Genomic DNA, 21,086 nt, shown 5'->3' on the forward strand with positions numbered 1-21,086 from the left:
TGACTTTGAAATGTATAGTCACAATGTAAGAGTGCTGTGCAGATCACCTATCTGGCGTTATGACTAATGATCTAATATTTTATACTATAAAGGAAAAATAAACTTTATATTGCTTAATGATAAAACATGCAAGATATCCAGATAACTAATATTATCAGTACAGTGACAATATTATAATTGAAGTAGAACCCAGGCACTACAATCTGACAAATGGAAATATGGAAGCATTTCTATTAAACTTAGAGATAACCTTGTATATGTGTTCCAGTAAATACAGTATAACAGATGATTTTTAAGATGACATATTTAAGTGTAGATTAGGAGCATGGGGAGTTAAATTTGAAAGATGTATAATGACTGTATTAAACACAATAAAGTCTTAGGGGCCTATTTATCATTGCATCAAACTCGACGCATTTGCTGGAGTCAATACGCTCGCTAGACATCGCTGCAGTGAATCTACATACGACGGCCATTTATTAAAAAGTCTGTCAAAAACAGGCGCATCTAGTACGGAGCGATGAGCATTGGACTGTTGATAAATAAGAGTCATCAATGTCGCAGATATTTTGTTTTTTCCCAACTTTATTTATACCATTTCATTACTGTCCACAAACAAGCACATTTCTCTAAAGCTAATCTTTTATTTTTCATCTGTTAATGTCCAAGAAATAGCTAGATTTATACATTTTTTTTTTTTTTTTTTAACATGTTTATTTAGTTTTCATCCATATCAACACAAATAACCAGAGCTCATTTGCTCATATTGTGCACCGCGCAGGGTAAACATTTTTCAGTCATTTGAGCAAAATATAATAGAGCACATATGCTCAAATTATGCACCACGCAGGATACAACAAAATCAGTGCCATGCTTTATATTGTATAACACAGATCATCAAGAGAAAAAAAAAAGAAAAAGCAAAAACTACTGTTTACTCTGATGTTTGCCATAAAGAGCAAGAAAAAAAAGCAAAAGAAAGAAAAGAAAGAGAAAGAAAAAAAAAGAAAAAGAAAAAGAGAAAAAAAAAAAAAAGGGAGATCCCTCCCACCTTACCCCCTCCCCCTCCACCCACTCCTCCCCCATGCTGCAAAGATCTCAGATCCATCAATACCAGGATACTGGGAATATCCCCCTTAATATCAAACCTTCAAAATATTCTGTTTTATGAAACGCTTTGGTGAGGATATATTGTAAAGAGAGTGGATATGTCTGTATAATTTTTACCCATTTATTAAAAAAGCGTTGAATTTGTTTATTATGTAAATTTGAGATATTATATTGTTCAAACAAAATCTGTTGTCTCACCGCTTCTAAAAATAACTTAAAGGGAGGTGATCTCCTATGTTTCCAGTTTCTTAATATTAGATAGCGAACAATTAGTATAATGGTGTTGATCAGATCATAGTTCTGAGCTTCTGTATTTAAAAGGAAGATAGATCTAGGCTCAAGAACAGAACACTCAGGAAAAAATTTAAATAACCAAAAGTTGACCTTCTGCCAAAATTGTCTTATTTTTGGACAGTACCAAAAACAATGCATCAGGTCTGCCCTAACCATAGAGCATTTATAACAACTTCCACTGCTTTCCGAGGACCATAGTGCTAATCTTTTCGGTGAAATATATGCATTATTAAGTAATTTTAAATGGGATTCATGCCAGGAGGAACGAAGGGGAGCTTCAATCAGCCATTTAATACCTTTTTTAATATAATCACCGCTGATCTCTGGAAAGAATTTTGCCCAGTATATTGTATATTGTTCAAGATTTAATTGTCCTTGCTTTGCCAATATAATTTTGTAAAGCAATGAAATTGAATGTTTTCCTTGGCTATATAAATTAATATAGTCTCCGATCTCTTCAAAACCTTCCGCCCATCTCCCAGCCTGTAATTTCTTATTTATAAAGTGGCGTGCCTGTAGGTAGGCAAAAAAGCTTTTATTAGGAAGGTCAAATTCACTAGCAATACTCTCAAAGGTTCTTATATTAAATCTCTCGTCAAGAAGGTTTATTAACTTAGTAAGCCCTTTATCAGCCCATTCTTTAAATACCTTATAGTAACATCCAGATAGAAACTCAGGATTTCCTCTAATTGGTAAAAAGTAAGATGTGTGAAAATTGATTTTAAGACGTTTACATAACATTTGCCATGCCTTAACCACATTATATAGACTAGTAACCCTTTTGATGTTATCTGGGAGCTGTGAGGAGATACAGTGTAAAATTGCCTTACATGAAAAAGGATGTATCATAGTCTCTTCTAAAGTTATATTGGTTATCACCTCGGAAGACTGGAGCCAGTCAACCCCATTTCGTGCTAGAATTGCCATGTTATATAGCTTAATGTCTGGAAAAGCCAGGCCCCCAAGCTCCTTATGCTGAGATAATTTTTTGATAGCAATCATCTGCCTCGATTTACTCCACAAAAATTTAGCACAAATTTGGTTGAACATTTTAATATCTTTTGCCTTAATAAATAATGGGAGATTATTCATAACATAGATTATCTGGGGGAACAGAATTGTTTTTATCATCACTACTTTAGCTGACAAGGAAATTGGAAGCAGTGCCCATTGTTGCACTCGGTTTTAATCCGCAAAAAGAAAGGCGTGAAATTAAGTCTATACCAACAATTTGGATCTTTATGCAATATAATTCCTAGGTATCCTAGATTTATACCTAAACAATAATATCTCATAGAAAGTTATTTTACAAATTAATGAGGAGTGTTATATGTTCCAGTGCTGATAAATATCTACTTGCATAGCTTGTGCAATAATTCATTAGAAGTGTGATATGTTGCAGAGCTGAGAAATATCTACTTGTATAGCTTGTGCAGCAATTAATGAGGAGTGTTATATGTTCCAGCACTGATAAATATCTACTTGCATAGCTTGTGCAGCAATTAATGAGGAGTGTTATATGTTCCAGCACTGATAAATATCTACTTGCATAGCTTGTGCAGCAATTAATGAGGAGTGTTATATGTTCCAGCGCTGAAAAAAATCTACTTGTATAGCTTGTGCAGCAATTAATGAGGAGTGTTATATGTTACAGCACTGATAAATATCTACTTGCATAGCTTGTGCAGCAATTAATGAGGAGTGTTATATGTTCCAGCGCTGAGAAATATCTACTTGCATAGCTTGTGCAGCAATTAATGAGGAGTGTTATATGTTCCAGCGCTTAGAAATATCTACTTGTATAGCTTGTGCAGCAATTAATGAGGAGTGTTATATGTTCCAGCGCTGAGAAATATCTACTTGCATAGCTTGTGCAGCAATTAATGAGGAGTGTTATATGTTCCAGCGCTTAGAAATATCTACTTGTATAGCTTGTGCAGCAATTCATTAGAAGCAGGGCCGGCGCTTGCATATAGGCAAGTTAGGCATCGGCCTTAGGGCGCCACAGTATGGGGGCGCAAACTGCCGGTGACAAGCAGCAGCAACTTTTTTTTTTTTTACATTTGCGGTCCACTCCGCCCCCAGTCCAGACAACATTGAATTTTCTTTGGGCAAATTGGGGTGCCGTGCTAATACTGCAGTGCTAGTAATACATACGTAGCTTACATTTTTTAAAATATTGTGTCAAATTCAAATGTTTCCCACGCGCACAGGCAGGCTGCATCTGTTCAGTGCGCGCGGGCTGTAGGTAAAGGAGGAGGGGGTGGAGCAGCTATGCAGGAGCTGCACTGTCCTGGCTGGGAACGGATTTGCAGAAGTAGCTCAGTTCTGAATTGGCAGCAGCAGACAGTCAAGTCAACTCACAGGTAAAGCAAAGCCTGTTACCAGTTTCTATAGAAAAAACAAAGCTTGTCCTTTAAAAGCAATTGTTTATTTAAGCAAACAGCTCAGAAACTGCACCAGGGAAAATAGATCAGACAGTTAAGTACAAGTTTACTTTTACTCCACTGTCTGAGCTATTTTCCATGCTGCATGTTCTGAACCGTTTGCTTAAATAAACACTTGCTTTTAAAGGACAAGCTTGCTTTGTTTTTTTAAATATATTTTTTTCTCTGATTTATGCAGGGCTGTTGGATATATGTTGATTTTCTAAAATTGACAATTTTGATTGGGGAGCGCTGTGTTTTAAACCTTAGTGCCATGATTTGTGGGAGTATCTGCTTAATGCAGTCCAAGCTCCGTGCAGAGTCAGAGAGATACCGTGCTGTGTTAAACATGATTAATAAGCCAGGGAGCTGTTCCTGCAGAGGGAGGTCACAATTTAACTAGGAAATCAGACACAAGCCCCTCACAGTAAGCAGAGGGTAGGCAAACAGGAGAGGGGGGGGTGGGTAGGGAGAGAGTTTTGCTCGGCTGTGTCTGTTCACTGAACTGAAGTGTTTGCAAGTTCAACTCAACTTGGGGATATAATATGTGATTTTAATAAGAGTGACAATCATGACACTTATGCTGCTGTAAACATGTATGTGTATGTTTGTGTAAATGTGTGTGTATGTGTGTGTTTAAGTGTGTGTATGTGTAAATGTGTGTGTGTATGTATGTGTAAATATATGTGTGTGTGTGTGTGTTTGTATGTATGTGTAAATATGTGTGTGTGTGTGTGTATGTATGTGTAAATATGTGTGTGTGCATGTGTAAATATGTGTGTGTGTGCATGTGTAAATATGTGTGTGTGTGCATGTGTAAATATGTGTGTGTATGTATATGTAAATATGTGTGTGCATGTGTAAATATGTGTGTGTGTGTATGTATATGTAAATATGTGTGTGTATGTATATGTAAATATGTGTGTGCATGTGTAAATATGTGTGTGTGTGTATGTATATGTAAATATGTGTGTGTATGTATATGTAAATATGTGTGTATGTATGTATATGTACATATGTGTGTAAATGTGTGTGTGTGTGTGTAAATATGTGTGTATGTATGTGTACATATGTGTGCATGTGTATATATGGGTAAATATGTGTGTGTGTGTGTGTGTATGTATCTGTAAATATGTGTGTGTGTGTGTATGTATATGTAAATATGTGTGTGTGTGTGTGTATGTATATGTAAATATGTGTGTGTGTAAGTGTGTGTATGTGTAAATGTGTGTATGTATGTGTAAATGTGTGTGTGTGTGTATGTATGTGTAAATGTGTATGTGTAAATGTGTGTGTGTGTGTGTATGTATGTGTAAATGTGTGTGTATGTATGTGTAAATGTGTGTGTATGTGTAAATGTGTGTGTATGTATGTGTAAATATGTGTGTATGTATGTGTAAATATGTGTGTATGTATGTGTAAATATGTATGTATGTGTAAATGTGTGTGTGTGTGTGTAAATGTGTGTGTGTATGTATGTGTAAATGTGTGTGTGTGTGTGTGTGTGTGTGTAAATGTGTGTGTGTGTATGTATGTGTAAATGTGTGTGTATGTATGTGTAAATGTGTGTGTGTGTGTGTAAATGTGTGTATGTATGTGTAAATGTGTGTGTGTGTGTGTAAATGTGTGTATGTATGTGTAAATGTGTGTGTGTGTGTGTGTGTGTGTGTAAATGTGTGTATGTATGTGTAAATGTGTGTGTGTGTGTATGTGTAAATGTGTGTATGTGTAAATGTGTGTGTGTGAAAATATGTATGCATGTGTAAAATTGTATGTATGTGTGTGTGCAGGTAAATGTTGTTACCTGCACATTATGTCATGCAGAAATATCTACTACACATTACTAGAACATTTTGTTAAGTAGCAGGCAGGGTATATCTTTTTTTTTTTTTTTTTTTGGGGGGGGGGGGGGGCGGCAAAATGTGTCTTTGCCTGTGTAGCCAAAAATCCTAGCACCGGCCCTGATTAGAAGTGTGATATGTTGCAGAGCTGAGAAATATCTACTTGTATAGCTTGTGCAGCAATTCATTAGAAGTGTGATATGTTGCAGAGCTGAGAAATATCTACTTGTATAGCTTGTGCAGCAATTCATTAGAAGTGTGATATGTTGCAGAGCTGAGAAATATCTACTTGTATAGCTTGTGCAGCAATTCATTAGAAGTGTGATATGTTGCAGAGCTGAGAAATATCTACTTGTATAGCTTGTGCAGCAATTCATTAGAAGTGTGATATGTTGCAGAGCTGAGAAATATCTACTTGTATAGCTTGTGCAGCAATTAATGAGGAGTGTTTTATGTTCCAGCGCTGAGAAATATCTACTTGTATAGCGTGTGCAGCAATTCATTAGAAGTGTGATATGTTGCAGAGCTGAGAAATATCTACTTGTATAGCTTGTGCAGCAATTCATTAGCAGTGTGATATGTTGCAGAGCTGAGAAATATCTACTTGTATAGCTTGTGCAGCAATTAATGAGGAGTGTTTTATGTTCCAGCGCTGAGAAATATTTACTTGTATAGCTTGTGCAGCAATTAATGAGGAGTGCTTTATGTTCCAGCGCTGAGAAATATCTACTTGTATAGCTTGTGCAGCAATTCATTAGAAGTGTGATATGTTCCAGATAGGGTTGCCAGCTCGGCCATGTTTTCCTGGACACTTATGAGTTATGCATTCTGTAGGATAAGCAGGGCAGAACATGTATTTTGCCTCTTGATATTACATGAATAGTGCTGATAAACAGCACAATTCATGTTCCTCTCTTCTTAGCCTGCAGCATGCGTAACTCATAAATGTCCAGGAAAACATGGCCGAGGTCACAACTTTAGTTCCAGAGCTGATAAAAATCCACTTGTATAGCTGGGAAGTAACACATGAAGCAGATGAGAAGTTAGTTAGAACTGAAGTCGGTAAATCCATAGGAAACAGGCACTTGCAAAACATGGAAACAAAGAGATTGCTAGAATAATTCAGGGAAGGCTATATATAAATATGCAGAGGAAGGCTGTGGAAAACCGGTAACAAAGTTCAGATTTGACAGTTGCACAGACAATGTTAAAGGGACATGAAACACATTTTTTTTCTTTCTATTTCCTTTAAATAGTGCATGTGATTTTAAACAACTTTCCAATTTACTAGGTAGGCCCAGGAGCTGCTGATTGGTGGCTGCACATAGTATACCTCATGTTTTTCGCTCAACCAATGCATTCAGTTAGCTACCAATACTGTATTGCTGCTTCTTCAATAAAGGATACTAAGGGAATGAAGCAAATTAGATAAAATAGGTAAATTGTAAATTGTTTAAAAAAGTGTGTCAGGGTATTGCTGAGTGGCATTGGATAAACTACATATTTATCACATAATTTAATATTTCATTTTAGCTAATATCTACTTTGATATGAATTGATTTGGTTATAGTCACAGCAGAGCATTTGTAAATGACTGAGAAGGGTGACACAGACCATCCCCCTCGCTGATTAAGACATCTAAGCTTTCAAAAGAGAACATTTATCTCAAATTGTAAGAGATCAGGTCACTTCAAAGAAACTTTTGATCACTGCTTGGAATTGTGTAATAAGATCTCCTATTAGATCACCTGATGAACCCCTGTGGTCAGAGAGACCAGAAGTATGCAGTTTGAGATACATTTCTAGGATGGCAAGGAAATGTAAATATCTATTATCTAGGTGTTAATTGTCCCATACTGAGTTAAATATACAAAACCCTAGACTCTATGCCAACCTCAAATGCCCTGGGTATTATAGGGGGAATTTTTAAGTTCATATAAAATTTGAAAGTCTAAAATAATTTTTTAGATAAATTTCAGATATTTAATTTGTACCTCAGTATGGTATAAATGTAAATAAATGAGTCTGAGGTCAATTTATCATGCTCCATAACTTGTCTGCCTGCTCTGACGCGGCACACAGAAATCAACCCCCTGCCAGCGGCCATGAATCTGCAGGGGGCGGCATTGCACCAGCAGTTCACAAGAACTACTGGTGCAATGATAAATGCCGACAGCGTATGCTGTCGGCATTTATCGATGTGCAGAGGACATGATACACTACATCGTATCATGTCCGCTCGCACATTAATAAATTGACCCCCAAAAGATTTTCTATGTTTATATAATATTTTATATATGAAGTGAAGTGAATATGTATCTGTACTGAAATTAAAATGTTTGACAGTATTTCAAAATAAACAGCGTTTGCTTTATTCCAGAATCTGATCCCAGAGGTTTGGAAATGAATACATCCTTCAATAAGTTGTCCAATGAATTATATCATATCTGTGTTTTCATGCATTCAAAATAACATTGTCAAAAGATGTAGTAAATATGGAGTATATTTATATTAATAGGAAATAAGAATCCAATAAATATATCTGTATATTTAGTTACTACAGAGCTCATTTCCAATTACATATATGATATAAGATGGTGACTGGGAAATGCATTATATACCAGTATATTAAATTAACTGATATATTAATTAATATCATACTGAAAGTATTAAATTAAAATCCTTTTAAGTCCCCTCATAAAAATGTGACTTTTAAATACATCTCTAAAAATATTAAGTAGAATTGTATTGAGACATACACTGAATATATGTGTATTATATGTAAGCAGATATGTAATTAGAAATATGTCTAATACTAAATCAATATACTTATGTTTGGTATTGAAATACACATGCACAGTCAAACTAAATAATACCATATCAAATTGACCAAATAGTTTATTGAGCTATAAAATATGAGTGTATTAAATAGACATTTGATAAAAATATATATCCCTGTAATTGAGAAACAGAATATTTTAAATATTAAATGAAACTACACTCCGACTCCTATTGGCCTCCGGTGTCCGATATAGGAATTACAGCCAGAGAAATTCAAGTTAAGGAAATTGAATGGCATTACCAGTAACCTATTAGAGGTGAGCTCCGGCTCAAAAGGGCGTAAACCAGATCCTATTGGAATGATTAGAGAATGAAGGAGTGGCTTATGACTGATATAGGCTTTCACTCTATGCAAGAGAGGACAGTCTCACTTAGTAAGAGAGATACACAAACATTTTGGGTATATAATTTTACTGACTCCTGGCTGGAACACTCTCGGTGGACAAGAGAGATACTCTGTGACCTGTACCCTTGCAATATAAGTGGAATATTCCTTCATGTATGACCAATAGAATATCTGGAAGCTGAAACTCTTAATTTGGTTAACTGGTAATGTATGTGCGTTTAATTTCTTTTATATATTAAATAGGCCTTAGCAAAGAAATTCGTTATAGCATAGTATAGCTGCAGCTTTGAATTAAAAGGTATCTTATGCTTATATTTAAATTTAATTAAACCAGGGTAGTAAGTATACTAGTGTTAAATATTATTATTAAGAAAAGATTTAGGTATTTTAATGTCATAAGTTATTTGTAGTCATTGTGATATATTTTAGAATTTGTTTTATTGTGGCTAAATAAGAAGTTATTTCATGCTAGATTAATTGGTATATGTTGAATTGGTAGTACTGTGCAACAATCTCTGGTTGATTATTTAAGTATTATAAGACTACTTTGGGTCAAATAGCTTAATTATATTTTTTGGAAATTCCATTAGATTTATTGAGATTTAATAAGATTTGTGTTGAAAGATTTGGTTACATTTTTAATTAAGCATTGGTAAGTTAGTAGTTCAAATTTTGGTATTGGAGTAAGTGTTGCTGGTTAAATACAAATTGTTCTGTTAAAATTCATGTGGGATATTTGTTAAAGGGACACTGAACCCACATTTTTTTCTTTCGCAATTCAGATAGAGCATGCAATTTTAAGCAACTTTCTAATTTACTCCTATTATCAGTTTTTCTTCGTTCTCTTGCTATCTTTATTTGAAAAAGAAGGCATCTAAGCTTTTTTCTTTGTTCAGACTCTCGACAGCACTTTTTTATTGGTGGATTAATTTATCCACCAATCATCAAGGACAACCCAGGTTGTTCACCAAAAATGGTCTGGCATCTAAACTTACATTCTTGCATTTCAAATAAAGATACCAAGAGAATAAAGAAAATTTGATAATAGGAGTAAATTAGAAAGTTGCTTAAAATTTCATGCTCTATCTGAATCATGAAAGAAAAAATTTGGGTTCAGTGTCCCTTTAAGTGAATCATTTTGAGTTAAGGTTAATTTATAGAAATATTTAATACATTCATGGGATAATAGATAATATTCTAGTGAATAGTAAATAGTAATTAATCTAAATATCTTTATAGCCTGCTTTATATTTTATTTTGAGCATTGTTACAACTAGATATACCGTATATATTTGGTCATAATCAATACACTATTTTCTGCATAAACATGATCAATGTGTTTATAGAGATTAACTGGTTAGAATTTAGGAATTCATTTTATTTGAGATTAAATATTAATATTTATAATAATTTTATTGTCATAATTTCTATATATCTCAATAGCATTTTGGAATACACTACAGAATTATATTGACAAATTCTACCATATCAGAATTGATATGGCTGACGATAATTTTATGATTGATTATTAATATTCATAATTCAATTAATCAAAAATATTGTTACTTAAAAATATATATTGGAGGTTACTGCTGAGAAAGAATTTAATAATCTTATAACCTAGGATATATAACACTTGTAAGCTCTATCTGAATCATGAAAAAGAAAATGTTAGGTTTCATATCCCTTTATCCTATGCTAATGCAAAGAATAGGCCTCTGAACAATCCTTATAAGGGTTCAGGTGAAAACAATTAGTTAGTCAGACATCACAGCAGAGGATGGAACTCCCACAGAAACATGATTGACAGATGGAGAAATGTAATGGAGCAAAAGCAAGACTGTCTCTTAAAGGCACATAGTATCCAACATAAGGTCTTGCAAAAAGGAGATTCTTAAAGAGATAGGCCTTTAGCAATCATACTTGTAATATTAAATTGTAATATATATTTTTTAAAGGCCTAGAGACCATCAAGACCATTTTTAATGCCCAGAATCCCCTTTGTAAAAAAAAAAACCCTTTTAATATTTTTTTTTTATTGAGGTCTTTAGAAAAGATACATGACAATAGACAGAAAATGCATACAGGCATATGGAAAAATAAGTAATCAATTAGTACACACAAAAGATACAAGAAGATGAACACAAGCACTAAGAGATATACAGTAAATCTATACAACCGTGCATAGGTCAAGTTTATGGAACAAAAATACAAAAACAGTTATTATCTAACTTATGTAATATAAATAAAGAAAATGCTACTATTGAAATGTAGTTATGGGAGAAAAGTATATAAAACAATGAGATATATAAGGATTAGGGAGTTTTATAAAGGATTGGACTCCAGCATCTGTCTCACTACGATAGGAGTCTTGCACCTAAATGTCTAGGGCTACTATGAGTGGCACAGAAAGGGAAACATCTTAGTTATAATGATCTAATTAGGGGGTCCACCATACCTCACTGTTCTAGAAATAACTTATCTAACTTGTGAATCATTTGTTACATTTGTGTGTATCTTGGACAATTTATAAATTGTTCACAAACAACAATTAGATTTGAATACTTATTTAGATTAAAAATCCAATCAAATCATGTGCATTTTTCATTGTAGCTTGTGTGCCCCCTTGAGAAATATATTTTTTAATGTCTTTATCTCTTAATATCTTTAATACTTGTATGCGAGAATTCCTGTTTATAGAGGGGTAAAGTACTTCCATACTGGGAGTATTAAGAACTGTTCTTTGTGCATGTTAGCCCATTCCAGATTTGTTTGGGATACTTGGTGAAGTGGAGAAATAAAAAGGGTCATGGTTCTCTAAATATATCAGATTGAGTAATGAGTGATCCAGGACCTTAAATAAACATATTGTCCAAAGCATGTAGAAGTCCCGCATAAATTTATCTGCACCACAAGCCAGACACAAGAGATATTAAAACCTTATCTGTCCTTAACCCACTCTAGTTTTCTTTAATCCACAGTTATCTATGATATCCTACCTTCTATCCACTGCCACAGCTACTGGTCGTTGCTCTGAAGAACCTGGCTCTGTTCCGCCATCATCAAGAAGCAAAGCAAGGCTTAGCTGACAACTAGCTGCTGAGCGTTTCATCACTTCATCGCAATCAAGCATTGTATCTAACAGCATGTAGGTTAAGGGAAGAGGTTTTGTAAGTATGAAGTAGATCATATGCTATTTCTCCTTTCCCCTCTTTCGTATATATCAGTCAAAAAGTGAAAGAGATGCCATCAAAGATAGGAGACAGCCTTCCAACTTCAGCCACTATGGAACCAAAAGAAGTTCCGTCAGAAAAGGCATTTTCTACTCTATAATTGGACTGCCCCGCTAAAACCATGTCAAATTATACACTATTGCAGGAGGGATCCGCTTGTCCAGTATCCCCTTCTGCAGAGGAGCAGATTCCATGGAATGAACTTTTGTACAAACCCTTACTGATGCACTGAACATTAGCAACACAGTGTTTTAACAGAGGCCATGGGTAAAAGAGCATTGAGTTAATCAGCTCCTACTAAACAAACAACAATTATCTACTAGGAAGTGATTGTAGTTTTGTAAATTCAAATATCACAGAAAGACATACCTTTTTATAAGTTTAGTCTCTTTATCAAGACAAATGCAGCTTGCATAAAATACTTAATGCAGATCTTCTAATAGCAAAGGTAATCTGAGTCAGACAGTCCGGGTCAAGGCCTCACAGGGAACAACAGTACAAATAATTAAAAAATCACAACATCCACAAACAAGCTTAAGTCATGTATCATTTACCAAGTCAATCCAAACATGGGTTGAACAGAGGCTTAGTCAGGAAAAGCAGAAGTCAAATCAGAATATCATAGCAGTAATTTGCCAGAGGTAAACTCAATACACAAGCAGCCACATGCTACAAACACAGAGCTAATATAGACTAGGGCAATTAAGGCCTAATTGATCTTCTAGGCCTCCTTAAAGGCACAGTATGCTTAACTGCAGCAGGACCAAAAATCACTCTTTTAGCCAATTGCCTGTTATGACAATATTAGGCATCTGGATCTTTGCTTATTTTCAGAATTAATAAAGTGCAAGAGAAAGTAAAATCTGAGAAAAGCAATCCTATCTATTACATATTTACTAAATAATATAATTAAAGGGACAGTCTACACCAGAATTTTAATTGTTTAAAAAGATAGATAATCCCTTTATTACCTTTTCCCCAGTTTTGCATAACCAACACAGTTATATTAATTCACTTTTTACATCTGTGATTACATTGTATCTATGCCTCTGCAAATTGCCCCCTTATTTCAGTTCTTTTGACAGACTTGCATTTTAGCCAATCAGTGCTGGCTTCTAGGTAGATGGTTGATCACAATGTTATCTATATGACACACATGACCTAATGCCGTCTAGTGGTGAAAAGTTTTCAAAATGCATTCAGATAAGAAATTAGCATATGAGCCTACCTAGGTTTAGCTTTCAACTAAGAATACAAAGAGAACAAAGCAAAATTGGTGGTAAAAAACTAAATTGGAAAGTTGTTTAAAATAACATGCCCTATCTAAATCATGAAAGTTTATTTTGGACTAGACTGTCCCTTTAAGAGGGGGTTACTTCTTGTAATATTTTATAATATATAATTTATAACATATATATATATATATATATATATATATATATATATATAAAAACATATATATATATATATATACAGGTAGACCTCAGTTTAAGCCGGGGTTAGGTTCCAGAAGGAATGGTTGTAAATCGAAACCATTGTAAATTGAAACCCAGTTTATAATGTAAGTCAATGGGAAGTGAGGGAGATAGGTTCCAGGCCCCTCTCAAAATTGTCATAAGTAACACCTAATACATTATTTTTAAAGCTTTGAAATGAAGACTTTAAATGCTAAACAGCATTATAAACCTAATAAAATAATCACACAACACAGAATATATAATTAAACTAAGTTAAATGAACAAAAACATTTGCTAAACAGCATTATAAACCTAATAAAATAATCACACAACGCAGACTTCACTTGCATTTTTCTGCAAACAGTTCTTTCTATGTATTCCAATCTGGACTGATTTATAGACAGGAACATCTTGTTCCTTTGAAATCTGCTTGATAGCTCAGGTCTGGTCAAACTGATTAATTTCAGCTTGCTTGGCTTTGCTGCAACACAAGCGGACAGCTCCACCTACTGGCTATTTTAATAAATGCACTGCTTCTCAATGCTTTTCAATAGCAGTCACATGACTGGAAAAAAAGGTTGTTATTCTGAAACGGTGTAAATTGAACCGTTGTAAAACGAGGGCCACCTGTATATATATATATATATATATATAAAGTCCAAATGATAGAGACCGCACTCATGGGACTTAAGGTACCTCAGTGATATTTATTCACCTGTATATGAAGTTAATATTTCTAAGGTTTTTGCTCATGAGTTTATTAGTTTTCTAGATTTACTTATATATTTGATTTTAATTCCGACTATTGTGAGAAACAAAACCACTTAATTTATTTTGTGCACTATTGCTATAAATGCTTAATTGAGGTAAACAATTTCTCTTTTTTTTTAATGCCCACCAGGCAATTGACGATATTGGGCCTGTAGTGTGGAGGATTGCAGAAACCAGCTTCTGATCGGTGATATCCCTGTGCGACGAGGATTCCTTGTGATGTGCACTCAGGCTGTGATGCGACTAATTAGGCATCCTCGTGATGCGCATTCAACCGGTTAAATATATAATAAGCCACGTTCCTGTTTGCACCCCCTGATTTACTTAGTGTTTTTAAATTCAGAAAAATGTCCTATTCTAATTCACATTTATTTTCTCCTGGTACTTATACGCAAGAGGATAGATATCAGCAAGAATATAAAAAGCAAAGGTCAACAGAATACACAAGAAAAAGTGACATATAAGAACACAGATAATAATGGTCAGCGGAACTACACAGGCAATAATAACCACCATGAACACAGGCAGTTATAGACAACTCGATAAACTGACAGCAGTGCTCATCAGGAACATCGATAGCAATGTTGTTAAAAATCATTAGCATTTTTCTGAAGAAATGACACGATGATGAGCAATGTGTCAACACTATAACCTAGGAGGGGGTGATGATGTCTGTAAATAATGAGTATCCTGAGTTACTATAATATAGTGCTGCATTGTAAAAAGTTGATGAGGCGAATGTTTCAGTAAGTTTGTTTTTACCAAATATTAAGTACTTGTCAAAGATTCAATTTTGTTTTGTAAACTAATATTTAACTTCCTTTATCAAGGATTTGAATATTAACATTTAAATATTGAATTCATAAACTTCGGTTGATTGGAATCAATATTTAAATGTAATTACTGATTGCTACATTTCAATACAGCATTTAAAAGTTAGCTTATGATATTCAAATGTTACTATTCTATATTAAAATATTAACATCTGTTCTATAGTAACATTAGAATGGCAGTATACAGGGCATAAAAAGGCATAGACTAAACTAATATTAGGCCATATATGCGACCACCTTCTAAGGCTTTGTTTAGGGGCATAGAAAAAAAATATTATTTGTTTGTTTTCTTTTTTTGCCCCTGGGGCATTAGTAATGTAGCGGCCCTGCCCACTAACTTTTCCTGGCACAGTTGGATATTCTAATCATCACAGCCTCTTACACAACTGCAAACTCCTCACTTCACTCTATCTTCTGCCTGCCCTATGCGGTGCTGTCAGTTTCAGCATAATCAGGAGGCGGGGAGGGGGGGTGCATAGGCAACAATGGACATGTAAAAGGTATAGGAGTACAGTGTTTTAACCACTTTGCAGCCATAGGTGATTAGTTGCTATTAAGATTTCTTAGGGCCTGATGATCTAAAGCTCTCTGGTCATGTGAGATAATCGATCTAAAATGATCCTTCAGCATTGTAAGATTCCAAGTGAAATTCTAAAAAGGCAGATTTTGCTATACTTTTCCAAAGGGTGTTACCTGCCTTTCTATATGTGAAGGCGAGACAAGCACAGTGCAATATAGCACTCAATGACATGTCAGTTCTCCTGAATTTACATTTTGTGATTTGTATTGTACATCATTTTACACTTCAGATTAAGTTTTATTACATGCAAACTTCGCACATTCTATTTTCTATCTTATTTTGTATACAGCAGCGTATTTCGGATTGTGATTTTACAAATGATTATTGTTTCACAGTTTCTGTGTAACTTTAACAAATTAGGATCATACTTTGTATATTTATATGTATCTTCTACAAACTACATTGCACTTTTTTTGTATTTAAAATAAAACTGAAAAACTGACAGCTTAATTTTCCCAGAGAGTTTCATTATTTTCTATGGGCCAGGTAAGCAAAGATTCTAGTCTGAATAGAAATTATAGTGTGGACTTCACAGGGGCTGAACTCACTGAATGCAATAAGCAAAAAGGCAGAACCTGGAAGTCCCAGAGAGATGAGAGGTGCCTTCCATAGAAAGTAATGAAGCTATTTGTGATAAAGAATTTGAAGGGGAGATAGAAGGTAGCTGGAGAATACATGTGGCTGAAATAAAGACTCACAGCTAGATTTAGAGTTCTGCGGCCAAAGGGGTGCGTTAGCTACGCGTGTATTTCCCCCCCCGCACCTTTTAAATACCGCTGGTATTTAGAGTTTATAGAAGGGCTGCGTTAGGCTCCAAAAAGGGAGCGTATAGCATAATTTACCACCACTGCAACTCTCAATACCAGCGGTGCTTATGGACGCAGCCAGCTTCAAAAACGTGCTCGTGCATGATTTCCCCATAGGAAACAATGGGGCAGTTTGAGCTGAAAAAAAACCTAACATCTGCAAAAAAGCAGCGTTCAGCTCCTAACGCAGCCCCATTGTTTCCTATGGGGAAACACTTCCTAAGTCTGCACCTAACACCCTAACATTAGCCCCGAGTCTAAACACCCCTAACCTTACACTTATTAAGCTCTAATCTGCCGCCCCCTCTATCGCTGACCCCTGCATATTATTTTTAACCCCTAATCTGCCGCTCCATACACTGCCGCAACTTACGTTATCCCTATGAACCCCTAATCTGCTGCCCCTAACCCCCGCCAACCCCTATATTATATTTATTAACCCCTAATCTGCCGCCCCCAATGTCACAGCCACCTACCTACAATTATTAACCCCTAATCTGCCAACCGGACCTCATCGCTACTATAATAAATGTATTAACCCCTAAAGTCTAACCCTAACCCTAACACCCCCCTAAATTAAATATAATTTTTACTTAACGAAATAAAATAAATCTTATTAAATAAATTATTCCTATTTAAAGCTAAATACTTACCTGTAAAATAAACCCTAATATAGCTACAATATAAATAATAAATATATTGTAGCTATTTTAGGATTAATATTTATTTTACAGGCATATTTATTGGATCAGCCAATCGGATTGAACTTGAATCTAATTGGCTGATTCAATCAGCCAATCAGAATTTTCCTACCTTTATTCCAATTGGCTGATAGAATCCTTTCAGCCAATAGGAATTCGAGGGACGCCATCTTGGATCACGTCCCTTAAAGGAACACTCATTCATCGGGAGTTTGTCGTGGAGGAAGGATGTTCCGCGTCGGCGGGATGAAGATGGAGCCGGAAGAAAGAAGATTGAAGATGCCGCTTGATAGAAAACTTCAGCCGGATGATGGACCTTTTCAGCCCCCGCATGGATGAAGACTTCAGCCGGATGATGGACCTCTTCAGCCTGCGCTTGGATGAAGACTTCAGCCGAATGAAGGACCTCTTCAGCCGCCGCTTGGATGAAGACATTGCCCGGATTGGATGAATACTTCGGACCCTCTTCTGGACGGATCAGTGATACCCGGCGTGGTGAAGACAAGGTAGGGAGATCTTCAGGGGCTTAGTGTTAGGTTTATTTAAGGGGGGTTTGGGTTAGATTAGGGGTATGTGGGTGGTGGGTTGTAATGTTGGGGGGGGGTATTGTATTTTTTTTTTTACAGGCAAAGGAGAAGAATTCTTTGGGGCATGCCCCGCAAAAGGCCCTTTTAAGGGCTGGTAAGGTAAAAGAGCTTTACAATTTTTATTGTAGAATAGGGTAGGGCATTTTTTTTATTTTGGGGGGCATTGTTATTTTATTAGGGGGCTTAGAGTAGGTGTAATTAGCTTAAAATTGTTGTAATATTTTTATAATGTTTGTAAATTATTTCTTTATTTTTTGTAACTTAGTTCTCTTTTTATTTTTTATACTTTAGTTAGTGTATTTATTTGTATTTATTTCTAGGTATTTGTATTTAATTTATTTAATGATGGTGTAGTGTTAGGTTTAATTGTAACTTAGGTTTGGATTTATTTTACTTGTAATTTTGTATTTCTTTTAGCTAGGTATTTAATAAATATTTATTAACTATTTAATAGCTATTGTACCTGGTTAAAATAAATACAAAGTTGCCTGTAAAATAAATATTAATCCTAAAATAGCTACAATATAATTATTATTTATATTGTAGCTATATTAGGGTTTATTTTACAGGTAAGTATTTAGCTTTAAATAGGAATAATTTATTTATAAGATATATACGATTTATTTTATTTCATTAGATAAAAATTATATTTAACTTAGGGGGGTGTTAGGGTTAGACTTAGCTTTAGGGGTTAATACATTTATTAGAGTAGCGGTGAGGTCCGGTCGGCAGATTAGGGGTTAATAATTTTAGGTAGGTAGCGGCGATGTTGGGGGGGGGGGCAGATTAGAGGGTAATAAATATTATGTAGGTGTCGGCGGTGTTAGGGGCAGCAGATTAGGGGTACATAGGGATAATGTAGGTGGCTGCGGTGTGCGGTCGGCAGATTAGGGGTTAAAAATATTTAATAGAGTGGCGGCAATGTGGGGGGACCTCGGTTTAGGGGTACATAGGTAGTTTATGGGTGTTAGTGTACTTTAGAGCACAGTAGTTAAGAGCTTTATGAACCGGCGTTAGCCCAGAAAGCTCTTAACTCCTGGCTTTTCTCTGCGGCTGGAGTCTTGTTGTTAGATTTCTAACACTCACTTCAGCCAAGACTCTAAATACCGGCGTTAGAAAGATCCCATTGAAAAGATAGGATACGCAATTGGCGTAGGGGGATCTGCAGTATGGAAAAGTTGCGGCTAGAAAGTGAGCGTTAGACCCTTTCCTGACTGACTCTAAATACCAGCGAGTGGCCAAAACCAGCGTTAGGACCCCCTAATGCTGGTTTTGACGGCTAACGCAGAACTCTAAATCTAGGCATCAGTTTGCATGAATTACATTTCAAACTGACATGTTTTCACTACAATTTAAATTGCTTTTGCCTGTTGCTTAGTATATGCCACTAAGTTTTTTTGTGAATTTTGAGCAAACTTCACCTGCATGCAGCTGGCAAGATAATTTAGCGAGACCAGCTTGTTTAAAATGCTTACAGCATTTCACAAGACTTGTGAGAAAGCTTCAGCCATTCCCTGGGAACTCCCCAGTTCAGCCCAGTCCCTTCCATGTTCTGAAGCTCTGTTTAAATTTACAACAGAGAGAAAACAAAATGCAATGTAAGTTGTAATAGATATACAGAACTATACAAAGGCCTCTATTTATCTATCAAATATGCTGGAATTCCGCAGCGTATTTGTGGGTGGCTGATTCGCCATAGTTATCAAGCCCTACACACCGGCAAAAGTAGAATCTAGTGACGTAACATGCGATCCGCCGCACTCAGTCCGACACAGATCGATGGTTACGTCACTCCAGATGTTCCGAACGCAAGTTCGGCACAATCTGACTACTTTTGGAAGTTATCAAATAACAACCAGGTACGCTCGCCACTATTCCAGCCCAGCGTACCTGGTTTTCAATCCGCCGCCCTGGAGGCAGCAGATACCATAGCAATCAATGGGAGTCTAAGGTTAGGAGAAAAAAGAGGGCGCTAAGAGCTAAGTTCCTACCACACTTGGTCAAATAACAGGAAATACAAAATACAAAAATATTAAAATGAATACCTTTACTCACAGTAAAATACAATGAATTACAACAGTACACATTAAAATATGTATAATAAGATAGAAGGGACGTCTCCCTTTAAAAATTGGATTACCACCTTAAAAAGTGTGAAAAAAAAAAAAATATTCTTATAAATGTTTGAGCGTTATAAAAAGATGCAGCAAAATTGTTACAATGTTAATATCGATCTTGAGTGAAATGTTCACAGTCTTTGTAACAGAGTTTCTTATGTTAGCTGATCGAAAAAATGTTACAGTTCATCAGATAGTGTCAGCATGAAGTTAGTATAATTGGATTGTTCATGAGAGTTAAACGATCATGTTGAACACCTTGTAATCAGGTTATACTCACACTTTTCCAAATGACTGTGATAACGGTTTGTTAGCTCACCCTATTGGAGATTATTATAAGTAAACAATATCTCCAAAGTGTTAGTAACCTTTCTTACTTGCTTGAGTCGGCTGAACCAGGTCAGCGTGATTGGAAACTGCTTTCTTTACTCCAAAATCCTATGCTTGAATCGGCTGAACCCGGTCAGCGTGATTGGAGACAGCTTGTTTTTCCAAACCTCTTATGCGCCAGATATTGCAGAATTCCAAGGGGATAACGGAAATCCACAGACCCGCACTTAGCGTGGATCACGCGCGGGCTACAAAGTAAAACTAGGTACCTAGATTTGAAAACAGAGTAAAGTCCTTTGTTGGGAACAACACAAAGTAAGTCTACGCGTTTCACCCGATAGGGCTTTTTCAAGTTCTTTTTCAAGATCCACGCTAAGTGCGGGTCTGTGGATTTCCGTTATCCCCTTGGAATCCTGCAATATCTGGCGCATAAGAGGTTTGGAAAAACAAGCTGTCTCCAATCACGCTGACCAGGTTCAGCCGATTCAAGCATAGGATTTTGGAGTAAAGAAAGCAGTTTCCAATCACGCTGACCTGGTTCAGCCGACTCAAGCAAGTAAGAAAGGTTACTAACACTTTGGAGATATTGTTTACTTATAATAATCTCCAATAGGGTGAGCTAACAAACCGTTATCACAGTCATTTGGAAAAGTGTGAGTATAACCTGATTACAAGGTGTTCAACATGATCGTTTAACTCTCATGAACAATCCAATTATACTAACTTCACGCTGACACTATCTGATGAACTGTAACATTTTTTCGATCAGCTAACATAAGAAACTCTGTTACAAAGACTGTGAACATTTCACTC

The sequence above is a fragment of the Bombina bombina genome, chromosome 2 (genome assembly GCF_027579735.1).
Source record: "Bombina bombina isolate aBomBom1 chromosome 2, aBomBom1.pri, whole genome shotgun sequence".
Classification (NCBI taxonomy): domain Eukaryota; kingdom Metazoa; phylum Chordata; class Amphibia; order Anura; family Bombinatoridae; genus Bombina; species Bombina bombina.